General features: G+C 39.0%; 1 protein-coding gene across 2 annotated transcripts in view; it reads right to left on the reverse strand.

Moving 5' to 3' along the window:
- The window catches only part of LRRTM4 (leucine rich repeat transmembrane neuronal 4), a 404243-nt gene that overhangs the window by 65700 nt on the left and 317288 nt on the right, over positions 1–21255 (reverse strand). The window lies entirely within an intron of this gene.

The following is a 21255-nucleotide window of genomic DNA, read 5'->3' on the forward strand; positions in this document are numbered from 1 at the left end:
TTTTTGCTTAATGTATTAGGGTTAAATGTTGTTGTTATTATTAAAGATGCTGTACAAATGCCTGTGCATTAATTGGAGCTATATTGAATATTACTCAAATGGATAATGCTAAATAGTTGGTTTTCAGATTACTAAGGTCCAATTTATTCATACAATCTATTCCACATCTGAAGCCTTTCAAATGTTTCTGTTATATTTCCAAATATCCAAGATGCATACTCATGGAACATGCAACCATATGTCTCTTTTTCTGCATGTTGTACATTTCTGCACTTGGTTCCACATTTCGCACAAACCCATTCCTTGTTTCACTATGGTTTGGCAGGTAAAACACAAATAGCTAGTTTGCTTATTAAACTAATTCATAGACCATACAAACTGTATTTGCAAAATATATTTACCACTGAGTTACTGCAATATAATTTATAGCTTCTTTATAAACTGCATAAAAGAAGGATATGTGGCCAATGAGCCATCACGTATATAGGCATATTGCCATGAGGTAGCAATCATCCTTACCTGAAGCCTGTTACTCTCCAGCAACTATCTGTAGATATTTGTAAAAAACCCACCAAATCTTAGTGATAGATTGCTAATATTTTCCCTATTTGAATTGTATTTCTGCTCTAATTTAAATCCTTTTTTGAGAGAGAGAGAGAGAGAGAGAGAGAGGGAGGGAGGGAGGGAGGGGGAGAGAGGGAGAGAGGGAGGGAGGGAGAGGGAGAGGGAGAGGGAGAGGAGAGGGAGGGAGGGAGGGAGAGAGAGAGAGAGAGAGAGAGAGAGAGAGAGAGAGAGAGAGAGAGAGAGAGAGAGAGAGAGATTAGAATAAAATACCTAAGATGTTAGTGAACAGCCTTATATTAAATTATGACAGAATGTTACCTCAGAAGATTGCTTGGATTCCTGCATGAAATACATCATTTTGAAAGCACTGCTGTCCAATGGCTAAACAATCTAGATATCAGGCCATAGGTTTAGTCACTCCAGTAACTGCTCATACATACTTTAAGTCTAATTCATAATTTTATTTATCACTCATACTATGTGTTTTTAAAATAATTCACTGTTCTGGTGTTTTATACTTCGATACACATTTTATATGCTGTTTCTGTGAATTTTTATTTGTTAATGTTGCATTCTGTCATTCCCACATGAAATAATAATATTAATAAGTGAATAGCTACATACTGTTTGCTGTGTTAGGAGCTAATACATAGAATTTTGTATTGAGTGAAGTGAGACAGTGAGTTTTAAAACATGGTTTCCTTTAAAAAACATTCTAGGATGTTTGCACTTAAAGTATGATGCATGTAGATAGCATCACTGCATAAATCAGATTACCTTTATTCCTTGTAAAGTCAACACCTGGTTGCAAAATTTACAGCTGCTATAAAAATGTTTGAAATATAATGTGTTTGTGTGATCTGTATATCCAATTAATCCAACTGATTATTACTGCATAGACAAATATAGAGATGAGAACCTTTATCCGTACTGAAGATTTTATATATAGTTTTGTATATGCAATCTATTTTAGGATAAAATAAAATAGAGAACTGCCTGAAGAAATATTTTTTCAAAAACAGTTATTTTGTATAATAACAAAAGAATCTCTATGCAGATTTTTTAAAACTATAGTTTGATATAGAAATGGGATAATATTAGCGTAAGGCCAAAGTAAACTTTAGGCGGGCAGATAAATTGTATGGATAATTGTTATAAATCAAGGAAATAAGACATTTTTCAACAATTTTGTAAGGGCAAAATGATGATGATATGATGATATATTACATTTTTATACCACCCAATTCCCAGCAACTGTTAGATTTGAAGTCAGAGGAGAAGACCAACAATGAGCAGGCAGATACAGAAGGGTGTATAGACCATAAGTGATCAGCTCCAGAGTCAAGGGACAGGTCTGCTATCTGTATAGGCAGAGGAGATAAGGCTGGCCAGCAACCAGCAGAGAAAGGTACCATCACTTTCCAAAGATAGCAATAGCAATAGCAATAGCAGTTAGGCTTATATACCGCTTCATAGGGCTTTCAGCCCTCTCTAAGCGGTTTACAGAGTCAGCATATTGCCCCCAACAACAATCTGGGTCCTCATTTTACCCACCTCGGAAGGATGGAAGGCTGAGTCAACCCTGAGCCGGTGAGATTTGAACCGCTGAGCTGCTGATCTAGCAGTCAGCCTGCAGTGCTGCATTTAACCACTGCGCCACCTCGGCTCTTCCATAAAAGTGCTGAATTATTGCCTCCTCCCAACTCAAGAACTTGGTGCGTGTAATAGCAATAGCAATAGCAGTTAGACTTATATACCGCTTCATAGGGCTTTCAGCTCTCTCTAAGCGGTTTACAGAGTCAGCCTATCGCCCCCACAGTCTGGGTCCTCATTTCACCCACCTCGGAAGGATGGAAGGCTGAGTCAACCTTGAGCCGGTGAGATTAGAACCGCTGAACTGCAGATAACAGTCAGCTGAAGTGGCCTGCAGTACTGCACCCTAACCACTGCGCCACCTCGGCTCCTAATGGACTGTGCACATGTAGTAGCAGAGGGGGAGACTTTTGGAAACATAGAGCAGGAGTGTCAAACTGGCAGCCCATGGGCCGGATGTGTTACGTGCAAGACATGTCCACCTCAGCTTCACGAAGGGGAAAAACATTGTGAAATGTCACACGATGGCAATGTGGCATGGCAAGTGTGACACCCGTGACATAGAGCTTTCCTGGAAAGAGGCTCAAATAAAGAAACTGCACAGTCCTGAACTGGATGTGGGAGGAGGTAAGAGGTTCAGGGTAACCACAACTTAGAATCTCATGATATATCTAGAAGATTAGAAGGTAGCTACAGCCTGGCAAGATTCTGTCCATCAAGGTGCAAGGAAATAAATGATTAGATCTTGTTGTCTTACCTTTGAGTTGGAGTCTGAAGATGGGCTACAAGGAGAATAGAGCAAAGGCAATCTTTGAGACTGATTGCTCTAAACTCTCATTTAGAGTTTTGCTCCTCTAAGGAGCTTCTGTTAAAATAGAGCAACAACACTCAAGTCCCTCTGTTGGCAACAACCTCCGATTAACTCCCACTCCATGCTCCTTGACTTGTGAACCTCACAATCGTGACTTTGAAAATGGATCGGCTGATGAACATTCTACAAGCTATGGCCTTCGGATTTTATCCGACTATTCTTCTTCTCACATGCATGATTTCAGAAATCTATAAGCCAAACTTGCTGAACTTTGGGGGAAGTAACCTGCAAGTTTGTGTGTTTGCAAACTTCATTTAGTAAAGTGTGCAAACTACTTTCTTCTGTGTGTCTGCGTGTTTGTGTGTGAGTGTGCGTGTGTGTGCATGCATGCGTGTGCTTGGCCTGCAACAGGACACTCTGAAAAGAAAAAAAAGGAGAAAATAAAGAGCAAAGTTGGTAGAGAAAAAGAAGACAATTCTCAGGTGCGAATAATCAGGACTACACATTTAGTTGTAGTTATGCTGACTTGTTGCTCATGCCCATAAGAATCTAGTCAACTAACAGCACTAAATTGGCACTAGATAAGAGTCAATGGAATTCAAGAGGGGTTGGACTTAGAGCATTTGTGGGAATGTAACCAGTCTGTGCTGATTCCTCTCTTGACTCCCCCTTCAGCCTCTGCCTGTCCTTCTCCTACAACAAAAGAACTTCAATCATTCTTGCCAAAGGCCTGGATAAAGACCCAATGGAGGTGTGTCATGTTATGCACTGAGTGACTGTTTTCTTGATCCTTTAAAACACAAGTAGGAACATTAGCACTGTCATACAAAAGTGCTATCTTCCAAAATGATATCTTCCAAAATATTTAAAGGAAAGCATGGGAAACTCAGGATAGGGTAAGTACAATGAAACTGTTGGACATCAAAACAGACTCTTTGATCACCTGACAACTAAATAAGTGCAAAAATACTATATAGTACTTTGCTCATGGTTTTCCTTTGGGCAGAAGAAAGCTGATTTTTTTTTCTTTCACTAGATTAAATGGGAATTTGTAGGGAAAAAATGAAGAGAGTGGTGGGTTTCTCTGACCCCCTATTCATCTCAGTAAGAAAAAAAAGTTATGAATGAACATACAGTATGTGGAACTGAGATGTCAGACCAATATGTCCATCTCCCCCCGCCCCCAGTAAACAAAGCTCATATACAATGTAGTTGTCAGTGGTACAGAGGGGTTCCAGAATTCAATCTTTCTTCCACAAACTAATTTCCCAGCAGAGAGATATCCTGGATATTAAATTTGATTGCATTTGATTTCCACAACAGTTCTCTCAAATTTTCTCTCTCTGCACTCAGATATTTTCAAGCCAATTTGAATTCCTTCAGGGAATTGAACTTGCTTGCAAATGTTTCTTGGAAATATAATATATAACAATGCTCAGAGCAATATATCAATGTAAGAATGAAAAAAAGGGACAAAGATGGATTATGACTGAATTCTTGCTCAGACTCTTGAAAGCAGAAGTACATAATATGATGCACCAGAGCTGTTGAGATGCCCCTGAAATTTTCCAAAATGATGCAAAATCTTAATTTTTAATATGACAGATGGGGAAAATAATTAAATATACGACTGGAGAATAGCCATATTTAATAGTTTTACTTTTAAATAATGTAAATGATCACTCCCAGAGTGAGTCCATTTTTCAGAAACCAGCATACCAATACGCTAATGCACTGAAAGATACCTTTGTTTATAACTGGAGTGGTTCAAATTGGATTAGAAGGTAGAATGTTTAATGCAAATTAGATTCTTTGATAAACAACAGTTTTCATTATACTTGTCTCTGCTTTTAAATCTGCACATTAGTACATTTCCTTTAGGAAATGTAAACACCTTTCTACTTGGGAAGGAGCTTGTGATTCTGAACTCTAATCCCCACCAAATCAGATCACATTTATTTAACCTCTCTTGACAGTAAACACAGTCAAGGTATTTTAAAGAACTGAGGATATAATGTTAATTTGAATCTCCTATTATGCCACCTTTCACCATGTCTTCTTTCAATGTATTTTTCCTTCAATTGTCCTTTGTCAGTTGAAGTCAGAAAGTGTGGGGCAAGGGGAAAGCCAAGGGAGCATACAATGTACCATCAAAATTTGGGACCTGAAACAATAGTTCCTGTTGCCCACTTACAAAACAAACAAACAAAACAACAACAGCAACAATCCAGGTGAATATGTGTACTTACAAATACATTATAGTCTAGCAAAATTATAAAGATATAATCTATCTGCAATATATGTGAAATGTATCAAGTAAGGAATAATCCAGCAACCTTGTAAATTATCTAAATTGGACTAATTTGAACAACCTCTTTCTCTGTATCATCTACCTACCAACTGGAAGTGGAGTTATAGAATAACAAAGCTGATTTCAGAAGATGTGTGATAAGAGAGGGCTCAGTTGTTACAGCTCGTTAACAGCAGTGACAAAAATAAAATCTCATGTGAATTAAATATTCACATTACTGCAGTGGAAAATTAACTTGATAAGTGAAGTGACTAAATTCCATCTAGAACACTGTTTCAGCAATGGGAAGATGCAAGAAATCATTGGTTTGCAAATGAATGACTTCCAATAGGACAACGATGAAGTGTTGGCAAAGAAATTAATTTTACTGCAAAAAGCAAGGTCTTTCCCCTTGCTATTGCAATTCCACTTAGACTTATATACTACTTCACAGTGCTTTACAGCCCTCTCTAAGCGGTTTACAGAGTCAGCCTATTGCCCCCAACAATCTGGCTCCTCATTTTACCCACCTCGGAAGGATGGAAGGCTGAGTCAACCTTGAGCCTGGTGAGATTCGATCTGCCAAACTGCTGGCAGCCAGTGATCAGCAGATGTAGCCTGCCATACTGCACTCTAACCACTGTGCCACCACTTGTTCTATGTTTGATTGTGATCCCCCCCCCAAAAAAAAAGGTTTTAGCTGTGACTGTTAAGGACTCCAGGGTTCATCTCTGAAGAAACAATTTGAAGGAATTATATGTTGCATATTCCATTCTTCAGTATTAGCATGGCATGGTGCCAATCTCTGTATCTCTCCAAGAGGCCCAAATATTGCTGCTACTTAAAGGGAAAAAAGATTGTGCCTATGTGAAAGATTTTGAGGTTCCTAAGGGGAAAGCTATTTATTAGAATGACTGGGGGCCAGTTGAATTAGAAAATGCCCAAATAGGATAATCTTTCTTGCGAGGTGGGAGTAGTCAACAGCCTTTTGCATTGTTTGTGACAACAAGCCATTTTCTTTGTACTCAGTTTCTTGACAATACGGAAAATCTCTCCATTGTTTTCTCAGAAACATGGACTTGCAAATACTTTTAAGGATTATAGATTTCTGTGAAAAACCCAGCATGGTCCTCCTGTGGGGTGGGAACACAGTAGAGAATTAGATTCAATTCCTTGCTAAACCATGAAGCTCAAAAGATTATTATGATTCACTCGTTATCTCAAAATTTCACCTACTTTCAAAGGATAAAAATGGCCAGGACCAATCATTTATGTCATTCAAAGTTCTTTCCAGGGTACAAATTGGATAAAAACAATAATCAACAAACAAGCTAGTATTGTATAAAAACTGTAATAGGAACATGACATATCAGTTTTCCAACTTCTTTGCAGCTATATATTGGACCCAGGGCATCTTCTGAAGTTTCATTGGGAATAGTCCATGTATGGTAAATTATGACTCTTGATACAAATTAATTAGTTAATAGGGGTGAGAAAAGGAATGGAATTGTATTTTAATGAAATATTTCAGTGAGGTACAGGGCTAAAACAGATTGACCCATCTCAGTTGGAAAGGCCATCTCAATAGACAAGATAACAGCAGCAGCATGTCAAATCAGGAGTCAAGGTGGTTCAAATAAATATAGGCTAGCATTGCATGCTAACACTGTCTACAAGAATCTGAACTACTAACAATTAATGCAAATTGGTAGTAGATAAGGGTCAATTGAATTCAAGGTGAACTGGACTTAGATCTCTTGTGGGCATGAAGATACTCAAGACCAATGACACACTTGGCCTCTCTCTTGGGCTCAGTCTGGTCATCTCCTACATTGGATGGATGGATGGATGGATGGATGGATGGATGGATGGATGGATGGATAGATAGATAGATAGATAGATAGATAGATAGATGATAGATAGATATCTCCTACTTGACTTGGTCACAATGAGGCAGAACAAGTGCCCATTTTCAGTGTAAGGAAAGAGATGTGTAACTTTTCTATTTTTTAGAAAAGCAATTTTAACTCTGAAAAAAATGACTCAATATATTTCTTTTTTTTCTCTGTATGATACATGCTATCACATTTTGTAGTGTTAGACAATCATTATTTCCCTCCAAGATAATGGGGATAATGGGTCTTGCAGTGAGATAGGGAGCAAACAAATGTAATAAGTAAGTAAGTAAGTAAGTAAGTAAGTAAGTAAGTAAGTAAGTAAGTAAGTAAGTAAGTAAGTAAATAAATAAATAAATAAATAAATAAAGCAGATTTAGAAATTTGTTTGACTAATAGGGGATACATTTGATTAATCGGAGATATGCAATCAATAGAAAGGTGACATTGCTTAAACCAAGAAACCTCAGCCTCAGGCAATGAATTGTAAAGGTAAAGGTTCCCCTCGCACATATGTGCTAGTCATTCCCAACTCTAGCAGTGATGCTCATCTCCGTTTCAAAGCTGAAGAGCGAGCGCTGTCCAAAGATGTCTTTGTGATCCTGTGGCTGGCATGACTAAACGTCAAAGGCACATGTAACCACCAAAGGTGGTGCTATTTTTCTCCTTGCATTTTTACATGCTTTCGAACTGCTAGGTTGGCAGAAGCTGGGACAAGTAACGGGATCTCACTCCGTTATGCAGTACTAGGAATTTGAACTGCTGAACTGCTGACCTTTCTGATTGACAAACTCAGCATCTTAGCCACTGAGCCACTTTATACATGTATATCTCGCAATAGCCTGAAGTTTGAATTTTAAAGATTAACACCATCTTATCCAGACACTCTAGTGTGATACCTTCCAGACTACTCTGCCTATCAAGTAATTTGAAAAGAACTCATCGTTGATGGTATTACAACCCACAGGGATTCAACAGAACCAAATAGAATGGTAGAATAGTAGATCCTAGTGTAGATGGTGACAAAGGCTGTTTCCAATTCAAATGCAGGCCTGAAGTCAGTCTGAATATATTTGCACCATAATTGCACAGTGGTTAGACTGCCATATTGCAGGTTGACTCTGCTCACAGCCAGAAGTTCAGCCAAGGTTGACTCAGCCTTCCATCTTTCCAAAGTCAGTAAAATGAGTAGCCAGATTGTTGGGGGCAATATGCTGATTCGCTAAATCACCTAGAGAGGGTTGTATAGCACTATGAAGTAGTATATATACATATAAGTGCTGTTGATATTGTTAAGTGCTATAACAATTCTCTTCAAAACCCCTTCCCTTTAAAACAGCAATGAATGGATACATCTACAGTTCCAGCATGGTAAGACCCATTACCCAGAAGAGCCAGAATTCGTTCCCCCGCCCATCCACTGCCGCTCGCATGGACTGGGTACTGTAGTGTGTGAGCGGGCGGATGGGCGGGGAACAAGTGAGCCACTCATTCGTTCCCCCACCCATCTGCTTCCGCTCGCATGGGCTGGGTACTGTAGCAATAAAAATAAATTTTTTAATCAAGCCCCCCCCCCCCCCGTCAATGGTGTCCCTCTTTACCAATCTGAAAATCTGGTCACCTTACCTTACTACAGCTATTCCTAAAAAGATTCATTTATCATTTACTTCTCACCAGGACTCTAAGCACTAAATTTGGTCATTTTTAATGACACAAGAAGAAAGTTTTTCATCTCCTCTATCATAGTTAGTTGGAAGTTTTCCAATCCAGCTGAATAAGCAGATTCCAAATTTCTAATCCATCATTTGCAATTATTATAGCATGTTGTCTAAGTTTTAAAAGATAGGAAAGGCTTTATCCAGAATTTGTGTATCAAAATTGTAGGTAACAAAGCTTTGTGTTTTTTTCCCCTGTCCCTAATTATTTTTCTACTTAACATCCAAAAATTCTGGACAGCTAAACAGTGGAAAACAACGATCACATTCTCATTCTCTCATTCTCTCTCATTCTCTCTCTCTCTCTCTCTCCCTCCCTCCCTCCCTCCCTCCCTCCCTCTCTCTCTCTGTTTTACTTGTTGATTGTAGTGGTTCATTCTAAACATTCAGAAAATGAAAAAGAAGACTGTTTATAACAGTTATGTCAATCACAGGTGACCTGTCTATTCTGGAGGTCAACTAAGTTTTCAGCAGAATAATAGAAAAAGCCAAATAAAATAATTTGAATCTGCCTTGCTTTGTGGGTGTCATATAAGATCTTGTTAACTTTCATAGCTATAAAAGTTAGATGCACATGTACTTTTAAAGCAAATAATTTCTCATACAGCAATTCTCCTGTCCCTATAAATCGCTAAACAAGCGATGCCTCTAATATTTAACAAAGTGTTGCAGTTGATGTGGAATGAATTTCTGTCAGTCTCTATCTGACAGTGTGTGCATGTGTGCATGTGTGTGAGAGAAAGAGCATTCTTACTGCCATAATTTCGACATTAGAACAATAACAATTATGAAGGGAGTGTAGGTAGCATCATCATTTGAATCTCCAATCTTGTGGTCCAAATGTTCACCTTCAGCCAAAATTTCCATGGAAACTAAGAATGAACATTTTTGAATAGATTTTTATTAGAAGTATTTCATGCTCATCCTTGGGTGATACATTTGCAAACCCAAGTAGACAATAACTAATGTTTGCTGACTTAAAAGAAAGCTACCATATTCTCAGGAAGTAAGCTCATTTGGAAAAGAAAGCTCAGTTAAGATTAAAACAAGGTTTTGATGATACCAGTTTCAATTTATCTTTGGATTCTAAGAGGCTTGTGGAAAATTGTACATTGAATGGAATTCCTAACCAATCAACAGATGGCAGGCAGATGGCCACAAGATCCAGAGATGTGTATAAACCCAACTTAATTGAAATGAAATTCATAATTTATTGCAATGAATTCATTTTGTGTAGATCAAAGAACACCCTCAAGTCAATTAATGGGAAAATGGTTTTAAATAATAAGGCTCTGATTCTATATTCATAAATGGATTTTTAAGGAAAAAGTAACGTGTATTGCTTTCTTTTGAAAAATATGTATCATCCGCCCCCCTCTCTCTCATCTATCTATCTATCTATCTATCTATCTATCTATCTATCTATCTATCTATCTATCTATCTATCTATCTATCATCTACCCACCCATCCACCCACCCACCTATTCACCCACCCACCCATTTGTTCACCCACCAACCCACCCACCCACCCATCTATCTATCTATCCATCCACCACAGACACAGACACAGACAGACACACAGACACAGACACACACACACACAGACACACAGACACACGTGCCTTGCCATTGATTCATCCCTGGGACTGAGAGAGGAAGATTGGCCTAAGGTCATTCAATTGAATAATGCCTAAGGCAGGACCAGAATTCAGGTTTGCTGGTTTCTAGCCTGGTGAATTAATCAGCATAATATAATCTTATATTGTGCTTTGTAAAACAAGTGGCAACCAGGGAAGCAGCTTTGCCAAGATGGGATATAAACCAACCAGTTCAAAAATAGGCAAGGTTTGAACTAGTTCTAATTGTGTAAAATGTGTTTTTCTCCATAGCTACCACTTGTGAAACTAGTAATAGCTAAGGTTGAAGGAGCACTCCCAGTCCTTTGCAAAAGTACTACTCCATCTTAAATAACCAGTCTCTGCATCTAGTTTTCTACTGACAAATAGCATCTTGATCTTGTGTGGATTTAATTAATGTTCTCTTTTCCAGCAAAGTTGCTGCTGAGTTTCAACAACCAGATTGGAAACCGCTTCAAAAACGGAAAGGAGATGAGGTCAAAAGTTTTCTTTTTCTTTCTTTTTTCCTGGATTTTCTGGGTCACTAGAAGGCCAAAGTCACAAATATTAAGGCACAGATTTGCAAATAACAATGCAAATATCTTGAGGATAGTATCCCATAAATAATATATGACAAGCAAAGATTTGCTAGCATACATTTTTATTTTAACCAAGGTTTTTTTAAGAACTAAGACAGACAAAACTAATGCAATTACCTGACCTGGAAGAGAGCCAATCCAAGGCTCTTCAAGAAAGAAAAGAAAGTTTTCTTCCCTCCGCCCCTCAAATCAAGTCGTTCTTGCTGATTGTACAGCAGAAAAAGGTAGGTGGGTGGGTGGGTGGAGGGAGAAATAGGGATAACATAATGTTCAGTTCTTGTTTCTTTGACATAGAACAAAGAAGGCTAGTTGGTAGAATGCAACAAAAGTGATTTTTTTCTTTGCCCCTTTTTCATTGCACAAGTTTTAGGAACATTGCAGAAATCGTAGAACTTAGAATACTTAATTGAGTTGGAAGAAACCTTGGAGGCCTTCTTGTCCAACCTTTGCTCAAGCAGGAAACCCTATACCCTTTCAGACAAATCGTTGCCCAGTCTCTTTTTTAAAATCCTCCAGTGATGGAGCACCACAATTTCTGAAAGTCAGCTATTCCATTGGTTGATTGCTCTGTTAGGAATTTTTTCAATAGTTCTAGGTTACTTCTTTCCTTGGTTAGTTACTGTTAGGACCCCCCTCTGTACGGTGAATCATGCTGACACAAGGTTACTGTTAGCCACACTTTATTCACAGTAATTACTCACAGACAAGACTTTGGCAACAACCCAGACTCCCACAGATAAGAGATACACACAAGAGTTTCTCCAGCTTAATAAAACAGTCGTGTCCTGCAAAAGGTCTCCTCCCAAAGTCTCTTCTTATATACTCTCTTGAGAGGAGCCCAAATCACAACCACCTGGCCCCGATTATCTTCTATGTCTCCGTAATTGCTCCCTGCGCTTATCTGCCCTTCTTTGCCTGGAGTCCGGGACCAACTCCCTTTGCTCCTCCCCACTGCTCCAGGGCTCAGGAGCCTCCTGGTGGCCAACCAGCCTCTCTGGTCCCTGCTCGTAGTCTGAATCCTGCTGGGCCACAACAGTTACCATACATTGTTTCTTGTTTTGCCTTTTGGTGCTTTGGAAAATAATTTGATCCCTTCTTCTTTGTAGGAGCCTGTAGCCCCCTAATCATTCTTGTTGCTCTTCTCTGCACTTTTCAGAATCCTAACATCTTTTTAAATATTTTGGTGACCAGAAATGGAGGTAGTATTCCAAGTGTGCTCTTACTAAGGCTTTGTAAAGTGGTACCAGAACTTCACATGATCTTTCCATCGAAGGAGAATTCTTCTTCCATTTTTCCCTCTGTGATTCTGATCAGGTATACCAAACTGTCTAATTTTAATGATGAGCTGTGTAGATATTACAGTTTAACAGGATGAATTTTGTTGCTAAGGTAATAACCAAGCCACTTCCAGAAGTGAAAGGTCAAATCACTGAGAGATGGATGTAGTTGTAAGGGGATGATTTTACAAGAATATTAATTTGTGACCTTTATTGTAGGTGAAAACCACTACTTGCTTCCACTGATAGCTTTCAGAATTTAGCCAAGACAGCTGGGGGATTATTCAAAACAGGTTTAGAAGACTATAGAGACCATTAGAAGAAGATGTGGAGGAAGGTAAAGTGTCTGTAGTACAAACAAGGTTTAATTTGCCAGCACTGAATTATTAAAGTTTACTGAACTTTATATATCTCTAATTCATAAATTCATATGCTGGAGATGTTGTTGGAATACAGCAAATGTTAATGCATATAATAAGCCTGCAAAGTTAGCAAAATATTGTTGAAGAAATATAATGATGATTACAGAAGAGAAAATAACAGGGCGTGGAGTACCTCTAAACCTGATGCTGGACTTATTGTCAGATAGGCCATATAAAATGGCAGTCAGAAAGAATAAAAGGATGATTGCAAACCTGTCAACATAGTTTAGGTATTAATATGGAAAAATGGGAGGAGGACTCTCCTTAGATGGAAAGAAATACAGCACTTTGAATAAACATTGATGCACAATATCTGCATTTGCTTAGAAGAAATACAGATGATAATTCTTTGGAAGTGAATGGCAGAATGAATCAGTAGAAGAACCAGACGAATTTCTACAATACTTTCCAAGGCCATGAGAAAGGATGTTCAGGTAAGCCTCTCTCTACATCCTCTATACTCCAACCATGCTTTTCTGCACTTTATTTATATCTTCAGATTTTTTTTAAAAAAAACCAATTCACTATTTCTAAATCAGGTTAAGTCTGTAGCACTGTTTCATATTTCAAATGGGAAAAAAATTGCACATCTGATTTTCAATCCTCAGAGTCAAAGAGAACTTCTAAAGTCACTTCAAGAATTTTAATTTTTAATTCAGGTCTTTGACTGCAATAAAAGATTGATTGGACATTATATGTAGGAGAAAGAGTGACAGAGCCTTGGGGCAGAGACAAAAGAGGAATCAGTCTCCACATAACCAGAAACAAAGTCCAACCCCTCTTGAATTCCATTGTCCCTTGTTTAATGCCAAGATTCTGCTAAGCATGAGTTAAGTAGATTCCTATACATAAGCATGAGCAATAAATTAGCTTAATTGGAACTTCATGTGTAGTCCCCATGTTTCATGTTCATGAAGATATATGATGTCCAGAGGGGGGGGGGGTCCTCTGTCCTTGGGGAGTCAAGTTCCCCATCCATTCTCCAGTGCAACAGATACCAAATGATGAAGATGGACTTGAAGACATGAGCTTCAAATATCTGCATGACCATTAGACAGAAACAAAGAGACACAGAGAACTCATTTTTGCCAACCATACCTATGCAGATTTATGCAGTTTAGATCTGATAAGTCCTAGGAATATCTGAAAGCTACCTTGACTTGATTTAGGCAGGTAGGAAACATTATTGATGTATGAATCAAAGTTAGATTGTCAAAAGAGTTCATGAAAAAATATCCAGAAGCCATGGGAAAGGGGTGTGTGTCCCATATTTATTGATTTGCCAATCTAAGTTCATGTCTTATTTTAATTAATTAAACTGTATTTCTTTTGCATTATGATTGCAATGGGGAAGGAAAGCAAACACATCCTTTTTTCCACAGCCTGCAAATAAATGGTTTTCAACAATTCACTGCCATGTCAGCTAATTTTACATGAAGCTTTGACAATCATTATCAGAGAAAAAAAATGCATGTCACTCTGTGTGTGTTTTGCAGTGGGGAAAGGGAAGATATTTTACCAAAGAATAATTACAACTTGTGTCAAATCAGCACAAGTATTTCAATTTCTGGGCAATATAATTAGATGTGGGTTGTTTCAATCACAACATGTCATGGAAAACAAATGCATGAGATAGTTTCCATGCATACAAGTCAACATGACATCTTATAATTAGAAAGGCACAGTGTACCAAACTACCTCTGAACATGCAAGACACCACAGGAATATTTTGATGCATTGATTTAGCATGCATGTTCAAATTTTTGATTTACTATCACCTGGGGTATGGATGAGCAACTGGGGACATTCTTCCCATTGATTTTCCTCTATTCTCTGGATATGTTCAGGCTACAAAGGCAGAATTCCAAAAGGTAAGGATGTTGAATATCAATCTCAAGTCAGAACCTATTGTCAAAGCAGCAGGATGTTGATAGTATAGGGAGCATGGATACCTACAATGCACTTACAATATCTATCAGAATGGTATATAGAGCCCACTTTCTCATAAAGTTTTACAGAAATGGCATTTAGACTTATATATCGCTTCATAGTGCTTAACAGCTCTCTCTAAAAAGTTTACAGAGTCAGCCTATGGCCCCCAGCAATCTGGGTCCTCATTTTACTGACCTCGTAAGGATGGAAACCTTGAGCCAGTCAGGATCAAACTCCTGGCAGTGAGCAAAGTCAGTCTGCAATACTGCATTCTAACCACTGTGCCACCACAACTCATAGCAGAGAGGTATGGATGTGCCATTATGTCATGTCCCTTGTAGAGGGTTTTATAGGATTTCAACCACCCATTGGACAGATTTTTTATTTTTATTTTTTGAGAATGTTTATTATATGTGTTTTTGGTTACAATGAACATAGGAGGCAGAATAACAGAGAAGTCCATTACTGTCTCATTTGGAACATATTGGTAGCCAGATGATATTTTATAGGGTTCAAACACTCTAATATATATATCTCCCTTCCTACAGGAGCTCCAGATCTGAATCTCTCCTAAAATGAATACACTGTATTGATCATCTAGATTGCAAAGTTCTGCTAGCTGACTTCTTATTACATATATAATTATGTATGTATGTATGTATATACATATACATACACATACATATACATACATACATACATACATACATACATACATACATACATACATACATATTACTTACAGGGCAGAAAGAGCAAAAAGGGCAAAATTCCATCAATACATTGCATATGATTCAAAACCCTGCTGTTTTTATTATAAATTTTGGAAGAATTTCTTTTTACCCTTGTTATTGTCAGGGTTACTGACAGGCTGCCCCCCTTCAGCAGAAGATCATGCCCAGAACGAGATTAACACAGGGGGTTAAAATCAAAATCCTAACCACCTCTTCCCACTCAGGGGGACCCTTTGGCTTCTCAGGATATTTATCCTATAGCAGTACAAGGGGAACCCCATCATGAATTAAAAAAAAAAAAGATTTTAGAGTCTAGACTGTATAGAGGTGATTTGCAATATTTAGTTCATTGGAAAGGGTACCCTTTGTCTGAAGCTACCTGGGTAAAAAGTTGGGATGTGAAGGCAGATAGGCTAGTCAAGCAATTCCATGATAAATACCCTGATAAGCCAAAGGATCCCCCCGGGGGGAGGGGAGAGGTGGTTAGAATTTTTATTTTAACCCCTGTCTTAATCTCGTTACAGGATACGATCTTCTGCTGAAGGGGGGTGGCCTGTCAGACCTGGAAGCCTTCAGACCTGCCACATTTAGTCTGTGGCAAAATGGGAGGGGGATTATATGAAGTGTGGGCAATATATAGTCTAAATAATATTCCTTTCTCAGAGAGTCAAGGACATCTTGTCCCGCACCTGGAGTGATGTGACCAGTGGTGGGTTCCGGATACCGTTGCAACCAGTACGATGCAATGGGGCCCCGCGTCCACCAGATGAACGTGTGCAGCACATGTGCACACATGTGTCTTACCTCCTGTGCTGCCTCCGTGATGCTCCAGCTGCTTGGCAGAGCATCGTGCAGGTGCCGTACACTCCGTGCACATGCACAGAAGCGCTCAAATACAGGTAAGGAGGGCGGGTGAGCAGGTGGTCCCTCCAGAGCACCATACCGGAATGGTACCCGGTGTCCCCGGCAGGCACCAGTATGCCCATACCAGGGTGTACCGCCTGCAACCCACCACTGGATGTGCCTGGGAGGCATCTCCAGTTGGGGCAGGGCCTGATTGGACCATGTGATGGACATGTGGGTGCTGGGCAGCGGCTTGGGCTTTCATCTGGGTGGGGAAAACCTGGAAGCTTTCGGATTCGGGTTTTCCCAGGTGTGCCAATATGACATCTCTAATAAAATGGAACTTTGAGGAAACTCAAGCCTCAGAATACTGCAGACTGTTACTATGCAACCCTGGTGAAAATATGCCACAACACATAAGAAAGTGATCTATCTTTACTTTGCATGTGTGATATTATTTGAGGTAAAGTTAATATTTTATTTTAACAAACACTTGCTGTAACATCCATCCATCCATCCATCCATCCATCCATCCATGTTATTTATAGGGGGTGCAAATTGGGGGTTGTCTTGGGGGAAGGATTAAAATCAGCACATTGGGGAAATTGTTTTGAGGTAGTTTGAAGGTATAAAATAAAAATCATTTCCCTAAGTTTAAAGCATCAACTTTGCTTCAAAACCTCAGGCTAACGCCTCCTCCCAGTCTCTGGACTTAACATGCTATTAGTTGTCCATGTCGGTTCTGCCATTCAAATTCAAACAAACCCTCTCCACTTTCTGCTTGAAAACTCCAAATCCCGACAGGAAGCTTAAGAGAAAGGCAGCTGCATTCAGTTCCACCAGTTATTCCCTTGTCTCTACAAAGCCAGGAGATATTTATTTTGTAAGTGATGGGTTGGCAGCCACAGGTCCATAGAGAATCCATTCAGGTATTTCCTTAAAAATGCATCAAAATCCCTTAGATATATTCTGTTTTTCTCCAACAACTCACAAGATTGTGTGCAAAACCCAGAGTTTTTTTTCCCCAGTTGAGTTTGGAGAGGAGGCCAAGCCTATTCATTGCCATAGTTGACACCACTGATACCTTTTACTGAGTTAATTAGTGATTATCATATAAATTACAGCCAGTTGGGTCTTCCAAGAGTTTAATACATCAACCGGATGAGATAACCTCTTAGGACAATATTTTTAAGCTATATTACTTGTGCTAACAAAAACAAAAATAAATGGGTCACATTGTATCTTATCTATTTCAGTTTCAGTCCCAAACCCAAACTACAATTGGGGAAAAAAGAATGCTAAGCTTGCACAGACAACACACACGCACACAAACACACACAAACACAGGTGTAATTCCCTAACTGACTGACCTCTCTGCTAGATCTGATGAGATGGACAGATATAATTCTGCAAAAGAGGTCCTTTGGATAATTTGGATCCATGCCATTGAAAGACTTTAAATATTAAATATTTTTAAATATTAAAACCAACACCTTGAATTGGATCCAGAAGCAAACTGACAACCCATGCAGTTTATTGAGCAGAGGTATAACTTCTACTGTAACTCCCTGTACCACTGCTTTCTGTGCCAGCTAAAGCTTCCAAATTCTCTTCAAGGGCAGCTCCATGGAGGACACATTGCAGTAGTCCAATTGAGGGGTGATTAGTGCATGAGGGAGTGTGAGTAGAACCCCCTAATCTAGAAATGGGCCCAACTAACACACAACGTGAAGCTACATAAAGGCTTCTTAGTCACAATTGCCATTTGCTCTTTCAATACGAAGCATGAATCCAAGAGGATCCACAGATTGTACACCGGGTCTGTCTGGGGGAGTGAAACCCCATCTAGCACCAACATGGCATAATCCTAGAACCGACAGACCCCAAAATTCAGAACCACAGAGTCTTGCCAGAGTTCAGTTGAAGCTTATTGTTCCCTATCCAGACCCTCATATCCTCCAGGGACGAAACAAGACATTCATGGCATGACAACCTCACTTAAAGCTAGGTGCACTTTTAGTGTATTTTGATGGTATATTGCAAAGTTTAGAAAAGGATAAAAACCAAGGAATGAATGTTTCCCCATCTGGGTAGCAGTCCAGAGAAAAAAACCGTGAATTGGGCTGAATTCCTTGAAAATGCAAAGTACACAAAAATTACTTATGCTGCTAAAAGAAATCCCACTAACGGCTACATTCCTTGTTTATTGCTGCATGTCCTTTTTCAATTTATTCAGCCTTCCTTTCACCCCATAAATATTAAACAGTGTCTGGTTCATAGTATTAAGAGGTTATCTCCAAGCTGTGTGGCTGATTATCAGTACTAAAATAACACTATCAGAAACCTTATAATAGCACTGGGGATCATGGAAGGAAGGGTAACCCTTGTGATTACATGGTCTAGTCAATAGGATTTACCAGCTAGATTCACCAGCTTGATTTGAAAGGAAGGTTGTAGTTCCCTTTGTCCTATAAATCACATTAACACTAACAATTTACAATTTACATAAGAGGTATGATTATTTATAATGGAAATATTCAATGTCAACATGGATATGGAACACATTCTATGTTACCCATTAATTTGAGACCTTCACATGTATTTCTGTACACATGCAAACCCCTCCCCCCTTCCCTGGAACACAATCTGCTATTCTCATGGAAATCAGCTTCCCAATATGACATTTTGGAGAGGAAAGATTTTACTAATGGAAAATTGGCCATGTCTTTGTTGGCTTGAACAAGAACAATGATGTGTGTTATCTTTACAAAGCAGCACCCAAGGAGTTAACTGTCAGTTCAACCTATCAAGAGCCCATTCTTCCCATCTGCCTCCAGTTGTAAACATAAATGCCATAAATACTAAGGCTGGAATTTATGATTTTCAGGTGTCTTGAGAGAAATGCTATCAACAACCAAGCACCCTTAGATTTATATCATGCTATGATTTAATTATTTGGCAAGAAGCATTGTGTGTCCTGTCAATGCATTTGTCCTTTTCTGTCAATGAAGCAAGCACCAATTTTACTTGCTGGAAGAAGCCCCATAATGGACTGAGAAGAAATAAGACTGAAAAGCTGTGACTGTGATTATTGTAATTTTCAGTGTCACGATGAAATGATTATCCTTTTAAGCCTGCACAGACTTTGCAGAATGCGCTTGGATAATCACATACGTTTGGTTTTCCACATGTACTTATAAAGCTGTTATGCTAGTTTTGCCCCTGCAGCACTTTTCTGTATCATGGACTGTGTCCTTCTAAATGTCACCAAGTGAGTCAGAAAACAAAAGGACAAAATAGGCAGAAATAATATGTTTTGTTTCACGATAAGGCTTTGGGCATAGTGCAGATTTGCTTTCAGAGAATGTGGAATGAGCTGCCCAGACACAATTCATTTTCAGCATGAACAGGAACTCTCTACCTCTAAATATCTTGGCCGAAAAAGTACATGTATGTATATGAACATACCTACATTTAGAAAAATTGAAAACAAAGGTATATTGAAGAGAGGTTAACTGTAACATTCTCTACTCTAGGGAAAATTGTTACTATGGTTAATATATTGCATTGAGAGAAGAAAGATCTGATGGGCTGGCTGTTAAAGCAAGGTCGTGGCACACACTTAAAAGTAAATCATGGAAGACCATAATTGTGGAGTCTGTCTGGCAAGAACAAAGATTGCTTATAAACAGGAAATATGCATGTGTAAAGCTTATAGCAATTATGGGAAGTTAGGAAATTGATAAAAGTAACAAGAATTAGACAACTTGCAGACCTCAGCTAAAAGTTAGAAATAGAGATGGCGGGCAGCAAATGAAATGTGTATTAGATAACTCCTGGGGCATTCATTAGCCAAGGCTTAGGAATAGGATCAGCTAGAGACCAATAGAACAAATTGTAGAATTATTACTAAAATGTTTATTAGATGATATTTCTTATTATCTCACCTTGTCCCACCTTCTCCTTTAGTAAACATGTATAAAGCTTTCTTAATCCTTTGTTCTTGGTTCTTGTCCTTTTGACCAAGATCCCTTTTCCTTGGAGTACTCCAATAAAAAGCAATCAGAAAACCTGCACCTCGTGTCTGGCATCCATCATAGGCTTCGGCACCAGGCTCAGACCCGAATTGGGGACAACAGATCCTAGCCCAGCTCTACTTTCAAGTCATGTAACTCTTGGTTTGAATTTGAACCAGCTGTTCTATAAGTTGCCTTGAGACCCCAGATAAATAAGATTTTTTTTAAAAAAAATAGGAATAAAAAAAATACAGTGTTAATCCATTCTGGGAAGTGCAAAGGACCAGTCGCAAACAAACCATGTGACTTACCACATGACCCTTTGTTTCAGTCAAGAAAAAACTTTCTGTCTGTCCCTTTTCCTACACCAGCGAACTTCCTGTCTGCCCTCTGTGGCTGTCTCCCTCCTTTTGCAAAAACCTTCCTTAGCCAGGCTGACTTCCTGTCTGTTCTTCACAGCCACCCCCATTTCCTATAGCATTGTGTCAAGTACTAAACAAAAGCTGAGTACTGGGACATTTTCCCATCAAAATGCATTGAGAACCAAACTCGAGTTTTGAAGCAGTCAAGTACCAAGCGTACCACTGCACGTATCTCTTGAAAGTACATACAGCCACATGTGCAGGCATCACTTGCACATCAGAACTCATTTACAGGTTAAAGTCCAGTTGAATTCAATGGATACCAGGGCTTGTTTTTAGGTACATGGATGCAAAAGTTTGACATCTCCCAAGAACCTGAGTCTTCAGCATCATGGCTGAAAAACTTTTAAAACTTCGTTGCATCCACAGGAACTAGAGGTCATCTTTTGCCTATAGAGAAACAGACACTTCAATCTTGCAAAGGTTGTGGTCTTCAGCAGTTGCAACCATCTGCTCCTTTATACTTCAAAATAAAGACATAAAGCTGGCAAAACTCATCCTAGTTGTTTAGGGTACCTGGGCTTGG

The sequence above is a fragment of the Thamnophis sirtalis genome, unplaced genomic scaffold, assembly GCF_051295495.1.
Source record: "Thamnophis sirtalis isolate CommonGarterSnake01/CBP01778 unplaced genomic scaffold, rThaSir2_p1.2 scaffold_2, whole genome shotgun sequence".
NCBI lineage: Eukaryota > Metazoa > Chordata > Lepidosauria > Squamata > Natricidae > Thamnophis > Thamnophis sirtalis.